This window comes from Amphiura filiformis, chromosome 10 (assembly GCF_039555335.1).
Source record: "Amphiura filiformis chromosome 10, Afil_fr2py, whole genome shotgun sequence".
NCBI lineage: Eukaryota > Metazoa > Echinodermata > Ophiuroidea > Amphilepidida > Amphiuridae > Amphiura > Amphiura filiformis.
The window spans coordinates 39,564,470-39,579,358 of record NC_092637.1 but is presented as its reverse complement, the minus strand read 5'-3'; positions in this window follow the sequence as shown (position 1 = coordinate 39,579,358).

The window sequence follows — 14,889 nt, the reverse complement described above, 5'->3', positions numbered from 1 at the left end:
TTGAAATAACACATTCGTATAATTCAAAAATCTGACCGATACAAAGGTTCTGAATACAAATACCTCGAAAAATCCGTACGAATTGGCGTAAATCGACCAGGAGGTAGACACTTTTTTGGGAAGGTAAAATGAGGTTCGAGAACAATCAGCCCATGACATTACCCTGTTTGAAGAGCTCTAATTTCTTTATTTTAACACGAAAAATTATCACTCTCTCAAATTAGCATTACAAACTAGTGAACTTGCATGTCACAAAAAAAGAAGGAAATCAAAGATTATTTAGATGAAAAATAAACGTGTGTTTTGAACTAAACAATTTCAGTAAAAAGTTGGGAAAAAAGCATCATACTTAAACTTAATTTTGTATTTGTAATTTAAATAACACAATCATAAAAATCACAAATATGAAAGATAAAACGGTTTTGTACACAAATGCCACGAAAATGTTGTACAAATTGACGTAAATCACCCGGGAGGTAGACAGTTATCGGCGATGATAAAATGAGCTTTGAAAATATTCAGGTTTTTTAAAACTTTTTGTTTACTTATTTATGCTGTGGCGAACTTAAACGCGTATCACACTGTACACCACTTGCATAGCGCGAGCGTCACGCAAAGTTAACCGCGCGCCGGCGCGGTATTTGTGTTAGGGCGCGTACAACCCGAATGTTGATTGATAGGTGACGCAAAAAATACCACGAGAAAGGCCTGCAATTCAGTAAAATTCGCATTTTTCCATTATTTTTGAAGAACAATTTAGACACTTAATCTAAATAACACATATCTATAAATATACCAAACGAAGCGGAATTATGTGAACTACGTGAAAATGAAGTCAAAAAAGTTCATGATTAGGTAAATCGGAGGGGAGGTAGACGAATGTCGCCTAAGGTTTTCAATTTGGAAAAATTGAACAAAAAGTTAGTGTCATTTAAATGATCAAAAACAACAAAAATAAAGCAAACTTGGTCTCGTTTTTTGTCACATAATTAAATGTACATGCCTCCTTATCAATTTTGAAGCAATTTTGAAATGTTTTTCGGAAAACAGATGACAGTATAAACCTTATCTGTGGGTCAGCCAGTGCTGAGCGTGTCTTTGTCTAAATTATTGTACACGGATTGCGAGCGAGAAACCATGAGATTCTTCGAGATCCTCATTTCACAACTAGCTGATTCAGCTCATTAGCGACCGTGCTCACGACTGACTGTGTGCATGTGGAGCGCGGTAAAATTTTTTATTGTAAGTGTAAAGGAGGCGCGCGGAGCGTGTAAAAATTTTGCATAGATTGTACGCACATTTCGACTGCGAAGTTAAAGAATGCGCGCGCAGCGCGCGAAAATTTTAAGTCACCAGCCCTAAATAATTCTATAACCCCCTATTTTGGGTGTTAACAAAATTATAACCCCCTATTTTTGGTCTGAAAATTCTATGATCCCCAGTATATTTGTGACCCCCCCCCCCCTTCCGAAGAAAATGCCAGCCCCCTAATATCGCTTTAAACTTTCAGATCGGAACTAATGACATGTATTAGGCCGTATAAAATTAATGTTTTGGTTCTCGTCCAGAGGATTTTCATGAATTGATGAGGGAGGGAGGTGTTTTTTTTTTTGTTTTTTTTTTTCAATGTAAAATTAATAGCATTGTCAGTAGTTTTCGGTCTTCTCCAACAGTGCTCGAGGAAACGATGAGGCCCTTTTTTTTTTTTTTTTTTTTTTTTTTAGGGATAAACCCTCCTAGATTACCACAAAAAGACTTGGAAGTGATGCTTGTTCTCTAATTAACTTATTTATATGTATGAAGATTTCATAAATCATTCCAAAGTCTAAAAAAATTGAAAAATCTAAAAAAAAAAAAAAAAATCGGACAAATCCCAGAAATTGAGGAGGGAGGGGACGAGAACCAAAATATTAATTTTACACGGCCTTAGAAAGAAAAAATTCGCCGCTACATGATGAAGTAAAAATTTAGAGAAAATAATGTAAAACATTCTAGAGTAGAAAGATGCAATGAATCGGGATGAGATTCTAAATGCTATCTTCAGTAGATAGGCCTATAGCGAAAAAATCCTAAAACGCGCACGTTACTCTGCCCGAATTAAAAATCGGCATTCGGCCTATAGGCCTATGCCGCGTTATTTAAAAAAAAAAGGAGAAAAAAAAGAGGTAAAAATAGAGAAACAGGCATATGATAATCTCTGCTTAATAAGTGCCGTTTTAAATTTTGGTCAGCTTCGTCATTTTTACATTTCTTTATAGTAGTCCAGTCAACGTGGGTTTTGACTCACCACTAATTGCAACAGAATTTTTTTCACTCCTATGAATGTCAGAGATGTCCCCTGAACAGCATACAAAAAGTATACTAAAATAGGCCTATACTTGGTGGAAAGGTAGCTTTTGGCGGGAAAAGGTCATACAGGGGTCAAATTTTTAAATTGTTCCAACCATTTTAAAAACTATACCACATTATTCCTCTAGTCATAAGGATTCAGAAAAAATATAGTTTGCCATAGGGCCTACCTGTGATGTACGGTTCTTGAGTTATAGTCGAAAAGGTCAAAGGTCAAATGTTGGGTTCAACAGAGGTCAAAAAACTAAAAATTGTCTGATTTAAACCAAAATGGTCTCAAATTGTTCGGCTTGCAAACATAATTCATTTAAATAATATTTGCACTGTTTAGGTTGTTTAATTACATGCGTAACATCGAAAACTAGGTCGGGGTCAATAGAGTTCAATGGTCAATGACCTCTTTTACCCTGCTACCTAGGTAACGAAGCATCCAAGATATGGCAAACTATTCTTATTTTGGAGTGTTTTTAAAGGACGAACACATTGAGACCATTTTTAAGGAAATCGGAGCATTTTTTCGAAGTTGACCCACATGGAGCCCAAAATTTGACCTTTGACCTTTTTGCTTATAAATTGAGAATGGTACATCACAGATATGACAAACTATACTTTTTCTGAATCCCTAAGACTAGAGGAATGCTTTGGTATAGTTTTTAAAAAGATTAAAGCAATTTTGAAATTTGACCCCTGTATGACATTTTCCCGACAAAAACTACCTTTCCACCAAGTATATTTTAGTATATTTTTGGTATGATGTTCAGGGGACATCTCTAAAATGTATAAAAGTGAAAAAAATTCTGTTGCAATTTGTGGTGGGTGACACCACTAATTTGTTTAGATTGACTGGACTATAGCTCTGCAGTCGGCCCAATGCCGATTTTTCTCTGAGCGCGCAACCCCGTTCAATGCAGTTTTGCCATTTCGCGCCGTACTGAATCATCATCTACAACGCGTGCTAGACAATGTTTTTTTTTTTGGTTTTTTTAAATATTATTATTATTATTTTTTTTTTTTTTTTTTTTGCTTGCTTTCTTCTGAAGATAGCAATTTTGGTCAGCTTCGTCATTTTAACATTTCTTTATAGCTTTGCATTCGGCCTAGTGCCGATTTTTATAGGCCTACTAAAAGAAAATGTGGCGAGACATGCCGTAATTTGCTCGTTTCTGGTGCCGGTGTCTATAGAGCTCCTGCATTGACTTTTACATTGGTAATATTAAAATCGAAATATCTCAAGAACCGAATACTGTATGACACTGAAACAAACTTTGAAATAAAGCTTTTACATTTCTCTATCTGTTTTATGTCATTTTGGTGTTTGTCGGAGTGTGATCAACTGCAGATAGCTCACCCGGGATAGCTCAAATTTAAATGCCCGTTGGTTGTCGTTTTTGTCTGCTGAACGAGTCTATTTTGTACATACCACAGAAAAGCTTTCCAGAGACTTTACGTGCTAAATAGGGGGTCACGCGTTTTGGCCATAAGACGAGTTACGTCCAACTTTGATGAACGTTTGGACAGTATTTATTTTGGGACATTAGAGCACATCAGACATATCGAATTGCATTCTGAATACGAAGAATGTCCTTCTGATATCAAATAATTTTGATTTTTTTGAAATTCGCAGGCGGATTTAGTGGTAGGCCTATAGGCCTATATGAACCCAAAAGCGATATTTTATAGAATCATGTAACTGCTATCTTCTGAAGATCAAATTAAAATGTCAAATGTTGCTACATTTTGTTTTGCTTTATAATTTTAATTGCATGTGGTTTTTTCTTCTAGGCCTACCTACTGAATACTAGTAGGCTATAATAGGCCTATAGCTGAAATAAAATGCAGGCCTATATTTTCATTGTCCCCTGCGCGAGATATAGGGCCTATGTTTTCGAATCGAATTAGGCCTACTGGTGATGATCTACTGAGAATCAAATTAAAATTGCAAATGTTGCGACATTTTGTTTTGGTTTAATTTGGGACTAGGCCTATAGCCTATGCGTTAATTTGGGACTATATGAGATTCTAAATGCTAGGCCTATCAGTAGATATAGCGAAAAAAATCCTAAAACGCGCACGGTTACTCTGCGCGAATAACAAAAATCGGCATTCGGCCTATATGCCGCGCTATTTAAAATTTTTTTTTTTAAGGGGGGAGGTAAAAATAGAGAAACAGGCAGATGCGGAAAGTGATGAGTCTGTAATTATCGCTTTAAACTTTCTGATCGGGACTGATGTATTAGAAAGAAAAAACTCGCCGCTGAAGTAAAAATTTAGAGAAAATAATGTAAAACATTACTTCTAGAGTAGAAAGATGCAATGAATCGGGATGAGATTCTAAATGCTATCTATTTATTAGGCCTGCAATGCTATCTTCAGAAGATAGCCGTTTGCGGGGGCGTTCCGAGAAAATGATGCAGATCGTAAATGATGCATGCCGTAGGCCTAATATCGCTTTAAACTTTCAGATCGGAACTAATGACATGTATTAGAAAGAAAAAATTCGCCGCTACATGATGAAGTAAAAATTTAGAGAAAATAATGTAAAACATTCTAGAGTAGAAAGATGCAATGAATCGGGATGAGATTCTAAATGCTATCTTCAGTAGATAGGCCCTATAGCGAAAAAATCCTAAAACTCGCACGGTTACTCTGCCCGAATTTAAAAATCGGCATTCGGCCTATATGCCGCGCTATTTAAAAAAAAAGGGAGAAAAAAAGAGGTAAAAATAGAGAAACAGGCAGATGATAATCTCTGCTTTATAGGCCCTAAGTGCCGTTTAAAATTTTGGTCAGCTTCGTTAATTTTACATTTCTTTATAGCTCGGCAGTCGACATGCCGATTTTTCTCTGAGCGCGTAACCCCGTTCAATGCAGTTTTACCGTTTCGCGCCGTACTGAATCATCATCTACAACGCGTGCTAGGCAATGTTTTTTTTTTTTTTTGATTTTAATATTATTATTTTTTTTTTTTTTTGCTTGCTTTCTTCTGAAGATAGCAATTTTGGTCAGCTTCGTCATTTTAATATTTCTTTATAGCTTTGCATTCGGCCTGGTGCCGATTTTTATACTAAAAGAAAATGTGGCGGCGAGACATCTGGTGCCGGTGTCTATAGACCCTCCCTCGGGTCCGTGGAGAACGACTGGTAATGTAGATTACATAGCATGGAATCAGCGCTCAATGGACTTTCGCGTTCACTTATAATACGAGTATATTTCTATATTGCTGCATGGTTGACTGTGGTGGGTGTAATTTAGTGGCGTCGATTTGTGGATGAAGAGGAATGGGTTTTGGCATTGAAGAAAATAAGGGGGGGAGTTGGCATTTTTTTCATAGGGCATTACGTAATTATTTATTGTTACATTATCCAGAGATGGAACCGAACCGAGACTGGGGGCCAGTCTAGTGTCTATAGAGCTCCTGCATTGATTTACATGGGTAATTAAAATTGAAATATCTCAAGAACCGAATACTGTATGACACTGAAACAAACTTTGAAATAAAGCTTTTACATTTCTCTATCTGTTTTATGTCATTTTGGTGTTTGTCGGATAAGTGTGATTTTGCTATCAACTGCAGATAGCTCAAATTTAAATGCCCGTTGGTTGTCGTTTTTGTCTGCTGAACGAGATAAAGGGTGATACCACAGAAAAGCTTTCCAGAGACTTTACGTGCTAAATAGGGGTCACGCGTTTTGGCCATAAGACGAGTTACGTCCAACTTTGAAATATATATTTGATATCATCTTAACTAGAACAAAATTCTGCATAACATTTCTGAAAATGACTACACATTTTAGGTACGACTAATTTTTCAGAAAATTAGTGCTAGCCTATATTAAAAGGTCACATTTTCCTGTGTTTACATCCGATGGCTAACCGCTTTCTGACCTCGTTTGTTCATGCGCATATAATCGTAAATATCACTCAAATTTTCGCATTTTCTTTACAAATTTGTAGAGATCACATTCACAAGTTCTATAGTAAAACACGATTTTCAACACTAAAATTGTTAATATTGTACCGATTTTCTAGAATTTTTATGCCGAGTTTGGGACTATAGGCGTGATAAACTTTTACCGGAAACCGCTTCGCAGGCGGATTTAGTGGTAGGGCCTATATGAACCCAAAAGCGATATTTTATAGAATCATGTAACTGCTATCTTCTGAAGATCAAATTAAAATGTCAAATGTTGCTACATTTTGTTTTGCTTTATAATTTTAATTGCATGTGGTTTTTTCTTCTACCTACTGAATACTAGTAGGCTATAGGCCTATAGCTGAAATAAAATGCAGGCCTATGTTTTCATTGTCCCCTGCGCGAGATATATGTTTTCGAATCGAATTAGGCCTACTGGTGATGATCTACTGAGAATCAAATTAAAATTGCAAATGTTGCGATATTTTGTTTTGGTTTAATTTGGGACTAGGCCTATATATTTGGGACTAGGCCTATATGAGATTCTAAATGCTAGGCCTATATCAGTAGATATAGCGAAAAAATCCTAAAACGCGCACGGTTACTCTGCGCGAATAACAAAAATCGGCATTCGGCCTATATGCCGCGCTATTAAAAAAAAAAAAAAAGGGGGAGGTAAAATAGAGAAACAGGCAGATGCGGAAAGTGATGAGTCTGTAATTATCGCTTTAAACTTTCTGATCGGGACTGATGTATTAGAAAGAAAAAACTCGCCGCTACATGATGAAGTAAAAATTTAGAGAAAATAATGTAAAACATTAGGCCTACTTCTAGAGTAGAAAGATGCAATGAATCGGGATGAGATTCTAAATGCTATTTATTTATTAGGCCTGCAATGCTATCTTCAGAAGATAGCCGTTTGCGGGGGCGTTCCGAGAAAATGATGCAGATCGTAAATGATGCATGCCGTAGGCCTAAGCTTGCACAGGCTCGCGCGTGTTCACAGAAGATGATGCATGTCGCAACGGGTGATTTGCAAATCGCACCGTAAATGGTATCTTGGGTAGATAAAAAAACAAAAAAAACAATCAAACAGACAGACAAACAAACATGAAATATAAAAAATACACCAAATGATCTTTCTCGGCATTCGGCCTATATGCCAAGCTATAAGAAAAAAGGGGGCAAAAAAAGAGGTAAAAATTCGCCGCTAGGCCTACATAATGAAGTAAAAATTTAGAGAAAATAATGTAAAACATTGCTTCTAGAGTAGAAAGATGCAATGAATCGGGATGAGATTCTAAATGCTATTTATTAGGCCTGCAATGCTATCTTCAGAAGATAGCCTTTTACGGGCGCGTTCCGAGAAAATGATGCAGATCGTAAATGATGCATGCCGTAAGCACAGGCTCGCGCGTGTTCACAGAAGATGCAAAGATGCATGTCGCAACGGGTGATTTGCAAATCGCACCGTAAATGGTATCTTGCGTAGATAAAAACAAACAAACAAACAAACAAACAGACAACAAACAAAAAAACAAACATGAAATATAAAAAAAAATATACCAAATGATCTTTCTCGGCATTCGGCCTATATGCCAAACTATAAGAAAAAAGGGGGCAAAAAAGAGGCAAAAATAGAGAAACAGTCAGATGCGGAAAGTGATGAGTCTGTAATATCGCTTTAAACTTTCAGATCGGAACTAATGTATTACAAAGAAAAAATTCGCTGCTACATGATGAAGTAAAAATTTAGAGAAAATAATGTAAAACATTACTTCTAGAGTAGAAAGATGCAATGAATCGTGATGAGATTCTAAATGCTATCTTCAGTAGATATAGCGAAAAATTCCTAAAACTCGCGCGGTTACTCTGCCCGAATTAAAAATCGGCATTCGGCCTATATGCAACGATATATAAAAAAAAGGAGAAAAAAAGAGGTAAAAATAGAGAAACAGGCAGATGATAATCTCTGCTTTATAAGTGCCGTTTAAAATTTTGGTCAGCTTCGCTATTTTTACATTTCTTTATAGCTCGGCAGTCGGCATGCCGATTTTTCTCTGAGCGCGTAACCCCGTTCAATGCAGTTTTACCGTTTCGCGCCGTACTGAATCATCATCTACAACGCGTGCTAGGCAATGTTTTTTTAATGTTTTTTTAAATATTATTATTTTTATTTTTTTGCTTGCTTTCTTTTGAAGATAGCAATTTTGGTCAGCTTCGTCATTTTAATATTTCTTTATAGCTTTGCATTCGGCCTAGTGCCGATTTTTATACTAAAAGAAAATGTGGCGGCGAGACATGCCGTAATTTGCTCGATTCTGGTGCCGGTGTCTATAGAGCTCCTGCATTGATTTACAAGGGTAATATTAAAATTGAAATATCTCAAGAACCGAATACTGTATGACACTGAAACAAACTTTGAAATAAAGCTTTTACATTTCTCTATCTGTTTTATGTCATTTTGGTGTTTGTCGGATAAGTGTGATTTTGCTATCAACTGCAGATAGCTCAAATTTAAATGCCCGTTGGTTGTCGTTTTTGTTTGCTGAACGAGATAAAGGGTACATACCACAGAAAAGCTTTCCAGAGACTTTACGTGCTAAATAGGGGTCACGCGTTTTGGCCATAAGACGAGTTACGTCCAACTTTGAAATATATATTTGATATCATCTTAACTAGAACAAAATTCTGCATAACATTTCTGAAAATGACTACACATTTTAGGTACGACTAATTTTTCAGAAAATTAGTGCTATGAAAATTAGTGCTATATAAAAAGGTCACATTTTCCTGTGTTTACATCCGACGGCTAACCGCTTTCTGACCTCGTTTGTTCATGCGCATATAATCGTAAATATCACTCAAATTTTCGCATTTTCTTTACAAATTTGTAGAGATCACATTCACAAGTTCTATAGTAAAACACGATTTTCAACACTAAAATTGTTAATATTGTACCGATTTTCTAGAATTTTTATGCAAAGTTTGGGACTAGGCCTATAGGCGTGATAAACTTTTACCGGAAACCGCTTCGCAGGCGGATTTAGTGGTATATGAACCCAAAAGCGATATTTTAGAGAATCATGTTACTGCTTGCTATCTTCTGAAGATCAAATTAAAATGTCAAATGTTGCTACATTTTGTTTTGCTTTATAATTTTAATTGCATGTGGTTTTTTCTTCTACCCAGCAAACACAAAAACGTTTTAAAAACGTTTTAAATAAGTTATATTTTGGCTTTTGGTTTAGGTAAAAACGTTTTAATAACATTAAAATGTCGGGTTATATAAAGGTCATGATAACATTTTAAAACGTTTTGTATGAAAACACACTACAACAATATTTTTAAATGTTTTCAAAAAATGTTATTGTAAACTATTTTTGCAAACATTTTTGCCAAATATTGTGTCAATACTTAAATAACATTATGTTAAAATATTTGAACCAAGTAAACACAGAAATGTTCTTAAAATGGTTTTTTCAAAACCTTTTAATAACATTTAAATGTCGGGTTATATAAAGGTCATGAAAACGTTTTTAAAACGTTATTGAAAATATTTTGGGCAAACATTTTTCGCAAAATATTTTTTCAACCCCAAAATAACATTCTGTTTATAATGTTTTGTATCAAGTTTTCAAGAATGTTTTTGGAATGTTATTAAAACGTTTTTATACCCTTTATATTACCCGACATTTAAACGTTTTCTGTAAAACATTTTGTTTGCTGAGCAGTAGATTATCAAAAAAATGTTTTTTAAGGTTATGAAAACGTTTAATACTCTTAATATACCCTTTATATAACCCGACATTTAAACGTTTTCTGACAACCTTTTATAACCTTTTGCGAATGATGTCGAAAACGTTTTGTGTTTGCTGGGAGGCTATATAGCCGAAATAAAATGCAGGCCTATGTTTTCATTGTCCCCTGCGCGAGATATATGTTTTCGAATCGAATTAGGCCTACTGGTGATGATCTACTGAGAATCAAATTAAAATTGCAAATGTTGCGACATTTTGTTTTGGTTTAATTTGGGACTATATGCGTTAATTTGGGACTATATGAGATTCTAAATGCTAGGCCTATATCAGTAGATATAGCGAAAAAATCCTAAAACGCGCACGGTTACTCTGCGCGAATAACAAAAATCGGCATTCGGCCTATATGCCGCGCTATTTAAAAAAAAAAAAAAGGGGGAGGAGGTAAAAAATAGAGAAACAGGCAGATGCGGAAAGTGATGAGTCTGTAATATCGCTTTAAACTTTCTGATCGGGACTGATGTATTAGAAAGAAAAACTCGCCGCTACATGATGAAGTAAAAATTTAGAGAAAATAATGTAAAACATTTATTTATTAGGCCTGCAATGCTATCTTCAGAAGATAGCCGTTTGCGGGCGCGTTCCGAGAAAATGATGCAGATCGTAAATGATGCATGCCGTAAGCACAGGCTCGCGCGTGTTCACAGAAGATGATGCATGTCGCAACGGGTGATTTGCAAATCGCACCGTAAATGGTATCTTGGGTAGATAAAAAAAACCCAAAAAAACAGACAGACAGACAAACAAACATGAAATATAAAAAAAATATACCAAATGATCTTTCTCGGCATTCGGCCTATATGCCAAGCTATAAGAAAAAAAAAAAAAAAAAGAGGTAAAAATTCGCCGCTACATAATGAAGTAAAAATTTAGAGAAAATAATGTAAAACATTACTTCTAGAGTAGAAAGATGCAATGAATCGGGATGAGATTCTAAATGCTATTTATTTATTAGGCCTGCAATGCTATCTTCAGAAGATAGCCGTTTGCGGGCGCGTTCCGAGAAAATGATGCAGATCGTAAATGATGCATGCCGTAAGCACAGGCTCGCGCGTGTTCACAGAAGATGATGCATGTCGCAACGGGTGATTTGCAAATCACACCGTAAATGGTATCTTGGGTAGATAAAAAACAACAACAAAACAAACAAACAAACAAACAAACAAACAAACAAACAATAAATAAATAAATAAATAAATACATTTAAAATAGACTTGGTGATTTATTAAAGCATTATTTACAATATTGTTTCATGCAAGCCAGCCGAAGCCGACCTACACTCGTCAGAATATGCTTATCACTGGAAACTGATTTCTATTTCTAGCGCGGAATGCTCACGCCGCGAAGTGGCGACGGCGAGCGCGAAGCGCGATCACCGAGCGTAAAACGCGCGGAGCTAGTGCTAGATCTTTAGACAGTTTAATTGGCATACATTTACAGTCAAAAAATGGTTACATAACATAATATAAGCAATTCAAGTTCATGAAGACAGTCAATACTTGATATATTGATCAGTTGTAGTTGATCAAGAGATGCTTCTTCCTGTGTCTACAAGTGTTTATTAGCTCATTCCTTTTGTTCAGTGAAGAGAGATGGGGTTTAAATATGATGCAGTATTTTTCCTCTAGACAAAGTCTGCATAGTTTGTTGGTAGTTGAATAGGCCTTAGCCCGACTGATTAATTTCCATTCAGTTGAATAAGGTATTTTCTTATCCTTTAATTTCCAAATGTACTCGCTTAATGTTGTTGAATGCCTTTTGTCACTGTTATTAAAGTCACTCTTATGGCAACTAAAGCGTGTTTTGAACGAGTTAGCGGTTAGTCCAATATATGTTTCATGATGTGAATTGTCAAGTCGAGTTACCGTCGCCTGGTAAATTATACTGGAAGCTAAACAATTGCCTTGGAGGGACAGTCAAGTTTCACTCTACAGTTGCAAGTTTTTCCATCTGGTTCCTTGGGTTCTGCTTTGCGCAAAATTGATCTGTTGTGTGAAGTTATGATTTGTTTTACATTGGTCATGCAACAATAACTCAGTTTGACAGTATTTCTGTTTAAGAGTTTGTGCAGTTTATGTCCAGGGGGGAAACATCTGTAAATAAATAAATAAATAAATAAATAAATAAATAAATAAATAAATAAATAAATAAATAAATAAATAAATATTTAAAAAAATAAAAATAAGTAAATAAATAAATAACTTTAGGAATAAATCACAGAATTACAGGAATAATTAGGAATAAATAAATCAAAATATAAATAAATACATAAATTTAGGAATAGGGATAAATAAATGAGTTAATGAATTAATTATTAATCTTGACTGACATTCACTGATCTTGACAAATCTAAATATTGTGTTATTTCTACATAACACCAAAGGATATGAGCTAGGAAAGTCAAATATTATTGCGGGCCAAAGAGCCTGAAAAATGGTAAAAACAGGCCGTGATTAGCGCCCCCACCCCCATCATATGAATTGGAAGATGCATCAATATGGGTGGCCGTTTAATTTCACACATGGCCAACCCAGTTTTCTTTGTCTCTAAAATTCACAAAATTAATCATATTTCTTCACTTAATTTGTCAATAAATGTTGATGACACATTTTCTGGTATTTTAACATTTTTAAGTTTAAAGGAAGGTGACCTGATATAGGCCTATTTGGAAAATCAAATTCTTTAAAACTGACCTATAACATAAAATGTCGTCCCTTTCAAACATTCATGCATAAAGAACATGTAAATGTTCCTTGTAAATGTGACTAATTCCTTATTGAATTACTAACATTTTATACAGCATGATTTTGGTAGTCTACAGTGTTTTTATTAATGATAATCATCATGATCTGATGATCATGTAATAAATTGATATTAAATGTGAGATCCTATTTTTCTCATTAACATATTGAAATTAGGAGTTCCAAATCGGTGTATTTCAGAAGATATGATTAAAAAACTGTTGAATTAGTTTAAAATATGGTATAGGCCTACCACATTTGAGACTAATTCGACAGTTTTTTGATGATTTCTCCGGAAATATAGGCCTACCAATTTGGAACGCCTAATTTCAGCATATGTTAATGAGAAAAATATGAGCTTTCACCTGATACCAAAATCAGCATTTTGATGGGGTAAAGTGAGGGGATGAGGTTGTCAATCAGGTTACCCACATTTAAATGCCGGACATTTATACGATTGGAATGGATATGTTTGTAACTCTAGCTTATTTTTCTAACTATTTTCAACATCATTTTGTCACCTAGAAATTCTCCAATGCAAAGTTTTAAAATGGCTGCCATTGGATTTAGGTCCTTTTGGAACAAAAAACTAATTTTCTTCATTAGTTCATATTTATTATTTTCTTCTTCGCACGTGGGAGGTTAAAGAGATTTGCAGTTATTTTTTAAAGATAACCAAAATGTTGTTTTTAATTTTCTAGTGGTCCAATGCAAATGTTATCAAATTGGCAAGGTTACTTGCTGCTCTTAGGAATATCTGTAAATGAATTTTACACAGCAGCCTTTGGAGTTATCGCCTTTTTTGGAACCAAACTCTTCATGCTATATACTTGCTGATAAGGATGTGGGTGACATATGTGATGCGATCAAGCAAAATCAGTCGGAACTCGGCAATAATAAATTTTCAGTTTCTTACATGATAGTAAAACGCATTTACACAGCTGTATTTTGCAGAAAACCCCATTGCAATCGAACAACAAGTTCCAAAGATAGGCCTATGAGCAATTAAAGAGTTTCGAAAACAAGAGGAAACAAAAGGAAATGTTGCCTTTGTTTGGCTATATCTCAAAATCAATATTTGTGAGTTCCGACTGATTTTGCTTGATCGCATCACATATGTGTACATCCATATCAAAAGGATGCACTTGTCGGCTGCTACATGATTGTGTCTCATTTCACCTAACAACTGGGAATAAATACCAGACTCAAGTGGAGGTCACTTCAAATCATCCCCAAGTGACATGGTTATGGAATGTTCGCTGTATTAATGAGCCATGTGACTTGGGGATAGTATAAAGTGACCCCCACTTGAAATGAGTCTGGTATTTATTCCCAGTTGTTAGCTGAAATGAGACACATGTAGCAGCCGACAAGTGCATATCCTTTTGATATATGTGGTATCGTATACTAGCCTATCTAAGCCTACTGCTGATAAGGGTGTGGATGACATACGTGGTATTGTGCAATCTATTGCTTTATTAGGGGGTGGATAACAAACGTGGAAATGTACAGTGCTGATGGGAGTCGAGTGTGCAGGATGGTATACGTGACTATACTGCTGATGAGGTTGTGGATGACATTCGTGGTAGACCTATTGTATCAATTTAAAAGACATGATGCAGTCATGTCTACAGTAGAATTCACCATCACGACCTTTGCAGGACTTAAACCCCAAAAGCTATTAAACTAAGATAACACTCATTGAAAACAGCTCAACTGATTAAATCATATCTTCTCTGGTTAAATCCACACAACATATGTATCTGCTTTACATGTAGGCCTACAATGGAGCAATGAGCTGGTATTATAGTTTCAGTTGGGTGAACGATTATAAAGCGAACTCTAGAGAACAATTCTGTGTGGGCTTTTGTTTACGATAACACTCATCTAAGATAACACTCATTGAAAACAGCTCAACTGATTAAATCATATCTTCTCTGGTTAAATCCACACAACATATGTATCTGCTTTACATGTAGGCCTACAATGGAGCAATGAGCTGGTATTATAGTTTCAGTTGGGTGAACGATTATAAAGCGAACTCTAGAGAACAATTCTGTGTGGGCTT